Raw genomic sequence first — 12,563 nt, forward strand, 5'->3', positions numbered from 1 at the left:
GCCTGGGCATGCTCCTGATGAGGTGGCGGATGGTCTCCTGAGGGATCTCCTCCCAGACCTGGACTAAAGCATCCGCCAACTCCTGGACAGTCTGTGGTGCAACGTGGCGTTGGTGGATGGAGCGAGACATGATGTCCCAGATGTGCTCAATTGGATTCAGGTCTGGAGAACGGGCGGGCCAGTCCATAGCATCAATGCCTTCCTCTTGCAGGAACTGCTGACACACTCCAGCCACATGAGGTATAGCATTGTCTTGCATTAGGAGGAACCCAGGGCCAACCGCACCAGCATATGGTCTCACAAGGGATCTGAGGATCTCATCTCGGTACCTAATGGGAGTCAGGCTACCTCTGGCGAGCACATGGAGGGCTGTGTGGCCCCCCAAAGAAATGCCACCCCACACCATGACTGACCCAACGCCAAACCGGTCATGCTGGAGGATGTTGCAGGCAGCAGAACGTTCTCCACGGCGTCTCCACTGTCTCCTGGTAGCGCCTCTATGCTCTGGACACTACGCTGACAGACACAGCAAACCTTCTTGCCACAGCTCGCATTGATGTGCCATCCTGCATGAGCTGCACTACCTGAGCCACTTGTGTGGGTTGTAGACTCCGTCTCATGCTACCACTAGAAATCACCGCCAGCATTCAAAAGTGACCAAAACATCAGCCAGGAAGCATAGGAACTGAGAAGTGGTCTGTGGTCTCCACCTGCAGAACCACTCCTTTATTGGGGGTGTCTTGCTAATTGCCTATAATTTCCACCTGTTGTCTATTCCATTTGCACAACAGCATGTGAAATGTATTCTCAATCAGTGTTGCTTCCTAAGTGGACAGTTTGATTTCACAGAAGTGTGATTGACTTGGAGTTACATTGTGTTGTTTAAGTGTTCCCTTTATTTTTTTGAGCAGTATACTATACATTATAGACAATACACTCTTCCAAAAGGGTTCTTTGGCTGTCCCCATAGGAGAACCCTTTAAGGTTTTAGATAGCACCTTTGTTTCCCTAAGTGTATGGTGAGGGAATTTGCTAAAGCAGTATTTTATGTATAGGAGTTCTGGTGATATCCATGAGATTATCTGTAGGATGACAAGGTCACTGGTTAAAATCAATCGGCTATGAATCTCTCTCACGAGCAAAGCACAAAATAAAACTAAAAAAACTTCCAGCCCTCATCCAATAGAAATTGGATAATTTCAAACAAAAAACATTTTAAAAAAGAGAGGCATTTATTATGTAAATGATAGATCCTTTATGTACGAGGCTACCAGAGATGGTGTATAATGTTATAGATCCTTTATGTACGAGGCTACCAGAGATGGTGTATAATGTTATAGATCCTTTATGTACGAGGCTACCAGAGACGGTGTATAATGTTATAGATCCTTTATGTACGAGGCTACCAGAGATGGTGTATAATGTTAGAGATCCTTTATGTACGAGGCTACCAGAGACGGTGTATAATGTTAGAGATCCTTTATGTACGAGGCTACCAGAGATGGTGTATAATGTTAGAGATCCTTTATGTACGAGGCTACCAGAGATGGTGTATAATGTCATAGATCCTTTATGTACGAGGCTACCAGAGACGGTGTATAATGTTATAGATCCTTTATGTACGAGGCTACCAGAGATGGTGTATAATGTTAGAGATCCTTTATGTACGAGGCTACCAGAGATGGTGTATAATGTTAGAGATCCTTTATGTACGAGGCTACCAGAGATCCTTTATGTACGAGGCTACCAGAGATGGTGTATAATGTTAGAGATCCTTTATGTACGAGGCTACCATAGATGGTGTATAATGTTAGAGATCCTTTATGTACGAGGCTACCAGAGATGGTGTCTAATGTTATAGATCCTTTATGTACGAGGCTACCAGAGACGGTGTATAATGTTATAGATCCTTTATGTACGAGGCTACCAGAGAAGGTGTATAATGTTATAGATCCTTTATGTACGAGGCTACCAGAGATGGTGTATAATGTTATAGATCCTTTATGTACGAGGCTACCAGAGACGGTGTATAATGTCATAGATCCTTTATGTACGAGGCTACCAGAGATGGTGTATAATGTCATAGATCCTTTATGTACGAGGCTACCAGAGACGGTCTATAATGTTATAGATCCTTTATGTACGAGGCTACCAGAGATGGTGTATAATGTTATAGATCCTTTATGTACGAGGCTACCAGAGATGGTGTATAATGTTATAGATCCTTTATGTACGAGGCTACCAGAGACGGTGTATAATGTTATAGATCCTTTATGTACGAGGCTACCAGAGAAGGTGTATAATGTTATAGATCCATTATGTACGAGGCTACCAGAGATGGTGTATAATGTTATAGATCCATTATGTACGAGGCTACCAGAGATGGTGTATAATGTTATAGATCCTTTAGTAGGGTAAAAGTATTACTACTATTAGGTAATGTTATTGCTGTCTTGCTGCCTGGCTGGCTGCATTGTGGATGTGAGCAGCATTACGATCCAGACACAAGCCCAGAAACGTCATTAGAGGACAAATACTGCGTCCCAAAATGACACCTAGTCTATTACATAAAGGGAATAGAGTGTCATTTGTGGCTGCAGAAACTGTTTCCAAAGGAGATTCAATGCAAGACGACAAGTTCACGAGTTCAAATCTTGAGTCACTATGACACTACCGGATTTCTTTCATGAGCAAAGTACTGAGTACAAAGTACTAAAACACAAAGGACAGAAAAGAGGCATTTGCTATGAAAACCATCGAGCTTTGGTGTATAAGGCCAGCAGAGATGGTCACTGATGTATAGACATTGTAATAGCCTAATTACTATTAGGTAATAGTATTACTCTGTTGTTGGCTGGCTGTATTGTAAATGTGAACAGCATCGTAGGTGAGCAGACAAGTCATCAAAGGACAAAGGTTACATTCCAGATGACACCCTATCCCCTAGGGACCTCACGATAAGATATTATCTCCGTACTTAGGTGCCGATACATATTCCAATTCTATAGGTATCACGATGCGATCTTCCAAACGTAAGTAAGTAGCATATTGCACGAGCTAGAACGGCTCATAGGCTCCTGTAGCGTTAGGAAGCTTCATGTACATTCCTCTGGATAGGACGCTAGTCTATCGCAGGTCTTTACCAACAATCTATCTCCTTCATGTTGAGTGACAATTAGAGATGCATTGGGTACCATTTTTACAGTCTTTGGTGTGACTCAACCGGTTGGGGGTCAAACTCCCTACCTTCTAATCTCAGGGCGGACACTCTAACCACAAGGCCACTTGGAGGGAGGGAGGGAGGGAGAGAGAGAGAGGGGGAGAGAGAGGGGGAGAGAGAGGGGGAGAGAGAGGGAGAGGGAGAGAGGGAGAGGGAGGGAGGGAGAGAGAGAGAGAGAGAGAGATATGCTGAAAACATGTTGATGGAGAGCAAGCTATAGAACTACTATCCCCTATTTAGTGCACTATTTTTGACCGGAGCCCATTGTAATGTTCCTAAGAAGTAGTGCACTATTTAGGGAGCAATTTGCGACGCACTCAGTCTAACAGAGGCATCCTCAGAGTCAGGGGATATCGATTGTCGGACATATTGGATTACAATTTAGCAGGAATGGAAGCTAGAGATGGTCCTAAGGTCACTGCCAAGTGATAGACAGCCAGTGAATGTTTACAGGTACACAATATGCCTGGGAAGCCCCTGGTGCTTCACTAACACTACAATGTTTACGTTTTAGCAGACGCTCTTGTCCAGAGCGACTTACAGGACAAATTAGGGTTAAGTGCCATGCTCAATGGCACCTGGGCACATTTGTCACCTAGTCGGCTTGGGGAATCGAACCAGCGACCTTTTGGGTTAGTCGGCTCAACGCTCTTAACTGATAGGCTACCTGCCGCCAATGCCACTGCTCTATAGGATTTATAAAGCGCTTTACTAATAGAAAACGCCATAATAAGAACCTATTCACAATATAATATGCCTGGGAAGTCTCTGGGTGCTTTAAGAATATTGTTTATGCTATGAAATACTGTGTATGCAGCATGTTGTGTATGCTGTGAAATACTGAGTATGCAACATGTTGTGTATGCTGTGAAATGAATTGCCTCATTGAGGACATTAAAGTTCTCTAATCTAATATTAATAGACTATAGAGGATTTAGATTTGCACAGCAATCTAACCCAAAAACGATATTTCTACCTTTGAACAGTTAGTCGTGGCCAAAAGTTTTAAGAATGACACAAATATACATTTTCACACAGTCTGCTGCCTCAGTTTGTATGATGGCAATTTGCATATACTCCAGAATGTTATGAAGAGTGATCAGATGAATTGCAAAGTCCCTCTTTGCCATGCAAATGAACTGAATCCCCCCAAAAAACATTTCCACTTCATTTTAGCCCTGCCACAAAAGGACCAGCTGACATCATGTCAGTGATTCTCTCGTTAACACAGATATGAGTGTTGACGAGGACAAGTCTGGAGATCACTCTGTCATGCTGATTGAGTTCGAATAACAGACTGGAAGCTTCAAAAGGAGGGTGGTGCTTGGAATCATTGTTCTTCCTCTGTCAGCCATGGTTACCTGCAAGGAAACACGTGCCGTCATCATTGCTTTGCACAAAAAGGGCTTCAAGGCAAGGATATTGCTGCCAGTAAGATTGCACCTAAATCAACCATTTATCAGATCATCAAGAACTTCAAGGAGGGCGGTTCAATTGTTGTGAAGAAGGATTCAGGGCGCCCAAGAAAGTCCAGCAAGTGCCAGGACCATCTCCTAAAGTTGATTCAGCTGCGGGATCGGGGCACCACCAGTGCAGAGCTTACTCAGGAATGGCAGCAGGCAGGTGTGAGTGCATCTGTATTCTGCAAAAGGTACAGGGATTGGACTGCTGAGGACTGGGGTAAAGTCCCCTTTCTGATTGTTTGGGGCATCCGGAAAAAAGCTTGTCCGGAGAAGACAAGCTGAGCGCTACCATCAGTCCTGTGTCATGCCAACAGTAAAGCATCCTGAGATCATTCATGTGTGGGGTTGCTTCTCAACCAAGGGAGTGGGCTCACTCACAATTTTGCCTAAGAACACAACCATGAATAAAGAATGGTACCAACACATCCTCCGAGAGCAACTTCTCCCAACCATCCAGGAACAGTTTGGTGACGAACAATGCCATTTCCAGCATGATGGAGCACCTTGCCATAAGGCAAAAGTGTTAACTAAGTGGCTCGGGGAACAAAACATCAATATTTTGGGTCCATGGCCAGGAAACTCCCCAGACCTTAATCCCATTGAGAACGTGTGGTCAATCCTCAAGAGGCAGGTGGACAAACAAACAACCTACAAATTCTGACAAACTCCAAGCATTGATTATGCAAGAATGGTCTGCCATCAGTCAGGATGTGGCCCAGAAGTTAATTGACAGCATGCCAGGGCGGATTGCAGAGGTCTTGAAAAAGAAGGGTCAACACTGCAAGTATTGACTCTTTGCATCAACTTCATGTAATTGTCAATAAAAGCCTTTGACACTTATGAAATGCTTGTAATTATTACTTCAGTATTCCATAGTAACACCTGACAAAAATATATAAAGACGCTGAAGCAGCAAACTTTGTGGAAATTAATATTTGTATCATTCTCAAAACTTTTGGCTACGACTGTACTAACGGACGATGTAACAGATACAGTTATTAAAGGGCTATGCTTTAGTTCTTTTCTCCATCTAATCTCTTATTTTTATTGAACTCTGTTAACCATTGTTTTCCACCATCATATTATTTGCTCTGTCAACTTCTGTTCTTTATTATGATTCGTCTAATCTTTTCTTTTTCTTTTTTCCAAACGGATTCCTTTTAATTCATCCTTTCATTCTCTTGCCTGTTCATCCATTCTACACCCTCACCCTGTTTTCCCTTCTCCACCTGCCAACGTGGACACACTACACCACTCCATACCGGAAACGCTACTCCTATACTCCACTACACCACTCCATACCGGAAACGCTACTCTCCTCCTCTCCTGTGGATGACTCCACTGCTACTCCTACTCCTATACTCCACTACTCCTATACTACACCACTCCATACCGGAAACACTACTCTCCTCCTCTCCTGTGGATGACTCCACTGTTACTCCTATACTCCACTACTCCTATACTCCACTACTCCTATACTCCACTACTTCTATACTCCACAGCTGGCTTTGTGAAGTCTCCCCTGTCTGAGACCAAACTAACAGGTGACACCTTTGAGTTGTACTGTGACGTGGTCGGTAACCCGACCCCAGAGGTCCAGTGGTGGTACGCCGAGATCAACCGGGCAGACTCTTTCCGGCAGCTCTGGGACGGCGCCCATAAACACCGCGTCTCCATCAACACGGCGTACGGCGCCAACGGCGTGAGCGTTTTGGGCGTGACGCGCCTCGGCCTGGAGGATGCTGGGACGTACGAGTGCCGGGCCAGTAATGATCCAAGGAGGAATGATCTGCACCAAAACCCTGCCACCACCTGGATCAGAGCACAGGCCACCGTTACTGTGTTGCAGAGTGAGTGGTCAGAGTAGTAGATTAACCCTGACCCCCTTAGGATGAGGGGCAGCGGCTTTACTAGCTCTCTGTGTGTACCCCAGACCCCTAGACTACATTCCCTGTCCAAAATCCCCAGCATTGTCAGCTCATTCATAGAAGCCATCACCTACCATACATCCTGAAAATTAAGAACCCACTACCTCAGTCCCTAGGCAGCTCAACGACCTCTACCTCAGTCCGTAGGCTGCTCAACTACCTCTACCTCAGTCCATAGGCTGCTCCACTACCTCTACCTGTGTATTCTGTGTACCTCAGTCCCTAGGCACCTCAACTACCTCTACCTCAGTCCATAGGCTGCTCCACTACCTCTACCTCAGTCCCTAGACAGCTCAACTACCTCTACCTCAGTCCCTAGGCAGCTCAACTAGCTCTCCCTGTGTATTCTGTGGACCTCAGTCCCTAGGCAGCTCAACTAGCTCTCCCTGTGTATTCTGTGTACCTCAGTCCCTAGGCAGCTCAACTAGCTCTACCTCAGTCCCTAGGCAGCTCAACTAGCTCTCCCTGTGTATTCTGTGGACCTCAGTCCCTAGGCAGCTCAACTAGCTCTCCCTGTGTATTCTGTGTACCTCAGTCCCTAGACAGCTCAACTACCTCTACCTCAGTCCCTAGGCAGCTCAACTAGCTCTCCCTGTGTATTCTGTGGACCTCAGTCCCTAGGCAGCTCAACTAGCTCTCCCTGTGTATTCTGTGTACCTCAGTCCCTAGGCAGCTCAACTAGCTCTACCTCAGTCCCTAGGCAGCTCAACTAGTTCTCCCTGTGTATTCTGTGTACCTCAGTCCCTAGGCAGCTCAACTAGCTCTCCCTGTGTATTCTGTGTACCTCAGTCCCTAGGCAGCTCAACTACCTCTACCTCAGTCCATAGGCAGCTCAACTAGCTCTCCCTGTGTATTCTGTGGACCTCAGTCCCTAGGCAGCTCAACTAGCTCTACCTCAGTCCCTAGGCAGCTCAACTAGTTCTCCCTGTGTATTCTGTGTACCTCAGTTCCTAGACAGCTCAACTACCTCTACCTCAGTCCCTAGGCAGCTCAACTAGTTCTCCCTGTGTATTCTGTGTACCTCAGTTCCTAGACAGCTCAACTACCTCTACCTCAGTCCCTAGGCAGCTCAACTAGTTCTCCCTGTGTATTCTGTGTACCTCAGTCCCTAGACAGCTCAACTAGCTCTACCTCAGTCCCTAGACAGCTCAACTAGCTCTCCCTGTGTATTCTGTGTACCTCAGTCCCTAGGCAGCTCAACTAGCTCTACCTCAGTCCCTAGGCAGCTCAACTAGTTCTCCCTGTGTATTCTGTGTACCTCAGTCCCTAGGCAGCTCAACTAGCTCTCCCTGTGTATTCTGTGTACCTCAGTCCCTAGGCAGCTCAACTACCTCTACCTCAGTCCATAGGCAGCTCAACTAGCTCTCCCTGTGTATTCTGTGGACCTCAGTCCCTAGGCAGCTCAACTAGCTCTACCTCAGTCCCTAGGCAGCTCAACTAGTTCTCCCTGTGTATTCTGTGTACCTCAGTTCCTAGACAGCTCAACTACCTCTACCTCAGTCCCTAGGCAGCTCAACTAGTTCTCCCTGTGTATTCTGTGTACCTCAGTTCCTAGACAGCTCAACTACCTCTACCTCAGTCCCTAGGCAGCTCAACTAGTTCTCCCTGTGTATTCTGTGTACCTCAGTCCCTAGACAGCTCAACTAGCTCTACCTCAGTCCCTAGACAGCTCAACTAGCTCTCCCTGTGTATTCTGTGTGCCCAGTTACTTTTCCAAAAACCCCTAGGACCACCAGTTTCCTCACAGAAGCCATCACCTACCAGAAGTCATGGAAATGAAGAAATAAGGCATCTGCTTAATCTAATCTGTCCTATAAGACCACAGTGCTCTGCAGAGACCCCTCCCGCCATGTACGCTGAACCCTGCACCTCTTGTAGATTCAAACTAACCCAGAGATCTTTAACCTCCTTAATTTTCTACTTTGTCTAAACTTTTATTTTAATTTTTTTTTAATCTACCCATCATCTCACATGTACTTCTTGTTGAATTCCCTTTTCTTTTGTTGTCTTTCAGATTTCTTTGAATTGAGTTAACATTTTAATTTGTCACCAGCTTTCAGTATGAGCTGTAAAGTGAACTACGCTCAACATGGGTTTGGACAGAGTTTTATATATATATATATATATATATATATATAATGTCCTGTATATTGTCCTCCTGTTAGAAACCTATCAAACCCCGGCTTTAAATCACTACCCTAACCTTGAACCCCTACTTGAGAATGTTACCTCTACAAGCTTCTAAGCTGAATTACTGAATGCCTATGAAATCATTGGAGGTTTAGGCCTGCGCCAGTTACAGACATCCAGAGTGCATGTGTATATGCACGGATCTAGTATGGGACAGTACTGATAAAGATTTAGGATCTGAATTTGATCACCCTGTTGCAGGAGAACTTTCCGGAACTGCAGGACATTTAAAAACTTGTAGTGTTTTTGAGGTTTAAAAAAAGGCTTCTGAGGTTTGTAATTTCCACTGTGACATTTTTTTTACTTGATTTTCTCTTAAGAAAAAAATGTATTAACCCACTACAAAAATGTCCAATAATTATTATCCACATAATAATTCACATTTCCTGTTGCTGCAAGATTATTTTCCTGCTGTGGCAAACTGGCTCAAATTAAGATCCTACATCTGTTTATAGCCAACTCATTATGCTTGTCCAGCGTGAACGGGTCATTTAGTAGTATGAGGTGAGCATGTATGTGCAACAGTACATCCATAATGTACTGATAATTGTTTGAATTCAATCGCAAGAATATTGATACAGAAAAGCTCAGCAGATGTATCATCACACAGTCGTAACATTTCCTGCGGTTATCTATGTTCTTTCTAATCTGCGTTCTATGCCAATATATGAAGTGTTTGTTCATATCGTCCCGATGCACCACCTCAAACCCACACAGGTTAGAATACTAAGAGAGAACATCACCCAGCTGTCACACAGGTTAGAATACTAAGAGAGAACATCACCCAGCTGTCATACAGGTTAGAATACTAAGAGAGAACATCACCCAGCTGTCATACAGGTTAGAATACTAAGAGAGAACATCACCCAGCTGTCACACAGGTTAGAATACTAAGAGAGAACATCACCCAGCTGTCACAACACAGGTTAGAATACTAAGAGAGAACATCACCCAGCTGTCACACAGGTTAGAATACTAAGAGAGAACATCACCCAGCTGTCACAACACAGGTTAGAATACTAAGAGAGAACATCACCCAGCTGTCACAACACAGGTTAGAATACTAAGAGAGAACATCACCCAGCTGTCATAACACAGGTTAGAATACTAAGAGAGAACATCACCCAGCTGTCACAACACAGGTTAGAATACTAAGAGAGAACATCACCCAGCTGTCACAACACAGGTTAGAATACTAAGAGAGAACATCACCCAGCTGTCACAACACAGGTTAGAATACTAAGAGAGAACATCACTCAGCTGTCATACAGGTTAGAATACTAAGAGAGAACATCACCCAGCTGTCACAACACAGGTTACAATACTAAGAGAGAACATCACCCAGCTGTCACACAGGTTAGAATACTAAGAGAGAACATCACCCAGCTGTCATACAGGTTAGAATACTAAGAGAGAACATCACCCAGCTGTCACAACACAGGTTAGAATACTAAGAGAGAACATCACCCAGCTGTCACACAGGTTAGAATACTAAGAGAGAACATCACCCAGCTGTCATAACACAGGTTAGAATACTAAGAGAGAACATCACCCAGCTGTCACAACACAGGTTAGAATACTAAGAGAGAACATCACCCAGCTGTCACACAGGTTAGAATACTAAGAGAGAACATCACCCAGCTGTCACAACACAGGTTAGAATACTAAGAGAGAACATCACCCAGCTGTCACAACACAGGTTAGAATACTAAGAGAGAACATCACCCAGCTGTCACAACACAGGTTAGAATACTAAGAGAGAACATCACCCAGCTGTCATACAGGTTAGAATACTAAGAGAGAACATCACCCAGCTGTCATACAGGTTAGAATACTAAGAGAGAACATCACCCAGCTGTCATAACACAGGTTAGAATACTAAGAGAGAACATCACCCAGCTGTCACAACACAGGTTAGAATACTAAGAGAGAACATCACCCAGCTGTCACACAGGTTAGAATACTAAGAGAGAACATCACCCAGCTGTCACAACACATGTTAGAATACTAAGAGAGAACATCACCCAGCTGTCACAACACAGGTTAGAATACTAAGAGAGAACATCACCCAGCTGTCACAACACAGGTTAGAATACTAAGAGAGAACATCACCCAGCTGTCATACAGGTTAGAATACTAAGAGAGAACATCACCCAGCTGTCATACAGGTTAGAATATTAAGAGAGAACATCACCCAGCTGTCATACAGGTTAGAATACTAAGAGAGAACATCACCCAGCTGTCATACAGGTTAGAATACTAAGAGAGAACATCACCCAGCTGTCACACAGGTTAGAATACTAAGAGAGAACATCACCCAGCTGTCACAACACAGGTTAGAATACTAAGAGAGAACATCACCCAGCTGTCACACAGGTTAGAATACTAAGAGAGAACATCACCCAGCTGTCACACAGGTTAGAATACTAAGAGAGAACATCACCCAGCTGTCACACAGGTTAGAATACTAAGAGAGAACATCACCCAGCTGTCACAACACAGGTTAGAATACTAAGAGAGAACATCACCCAGCTGTCACAACACAGGTTAGAATACTAAGAGAGAACATCACCCAGCTGTCACAACACAGGTTAGAATACTAAGAGAGAACATCACCCAGCTGTCACAACACAGGTTAGAATACTAAGAGAGAACATCACCCAGCTGTCATAACACAGGTTAGAATACTAAGAGAGAACATCGCCCAGCTGTCACAACACAGGTTAGAATACTAAGAGAGAACATCACCCAGCTGTCACACAGGTTAGAATACTAAGAGAGAACATCACCCAGCTGTCATACAGGTTAGAATACTAAGAGAGAACATCACCCAGCTGTCATACAGGTTAGACTACTAAGAGAGAACATCACCCAGCTGTCATACAGGTTAGAATACTAAGAGAGAACATCACCCAGCTGTCATACAGGTTAGAATACTAAGAGAGAACATCACCCAGCTGTCACACAGGTTAGAATACTAAGAGAGAACATCACCCAGCTGTCACAACACAGGTTAGAATACTAAGAGAGAACATCACCCAGCTGTCACACAGGTTAGAATACTAAGAGAGAACATCACCCAGCTGTCACACAGGTTAGAATACTAAGAGAGAACATCACCCAGCTGTCACAACACAGGTTAGAATACTAAGAGAGAACATCACCCAGCTGTCACACAGGTTAGAATACTAAGAGAGAACATCACCCAGCTGTCACACAGGTTAGAATACTAAGAGAGAACATCACCCAGCTGTCACAACACAGGTTAGAATACTAAGAGAGAACATCACCCAGCTGTCACAACACAGGTTAGAATACTAAGAGAGAACATCACCCAGCTGTCACAACACAGGTTAGAATACTAAGAGAGAACATCACCCAGCTGTCATAACACAGGTTAGAATACTAAGAGAGAACATCACCCAGCTGTCACAACACAGGTTAGAATACTAAGAGAGAACATCACCCAGCTGTCACACAGGTTAGAATACTAAGAGAGAACATCACCCAGCTGTCATACAGGTTAGAATACTAAGAGAGAACATCACCCAGCTGTCATACAGGTTAGACTACTAAGAGAGAACATCACCCAGCTGTCATACAGGTTAGAATACTAAGAGAGAACATCACCCAGCTGTCATACAGGTTAGAATACTAAGAGAGAACATCACCCAGCTGTCACACAGGTTAGAATACTAAGAGAGAACATCACCCAGCTGTCACAACACAGGTTAGAATACTAAGAGAGAACATCACCCAGCT

At 44.4% G+C, this 12,563-nt stretch overlaps 1 protein-coding gene across 2 annotated transcripts in view; it reads left to right on the forward strand.

The window, feature by feature from the left end:
- Positions 1-12,563, forward strand: part of LOC115197691 (neuroplastin) — a 43,278-nt gene that overhangs the window by 14,168 nt on the left and 16,547 nt on the right. The gene's annotated exons all lie outside the window — the stretch shown is intronic.

This window comes from Salmo trutta, chromosome 7 (genome assembly GCF_901001165.1).
Source record: "Salmo trutta chromosome 7, fSalTru1.1, whole genome shotgun sequence".
NCBI classification, from domain to species: Eukaryota; Metazoa; Chordata; class Actinopteri; order Salmoniformes; family Salmonidae; genus Salmo; species Salmo trutta.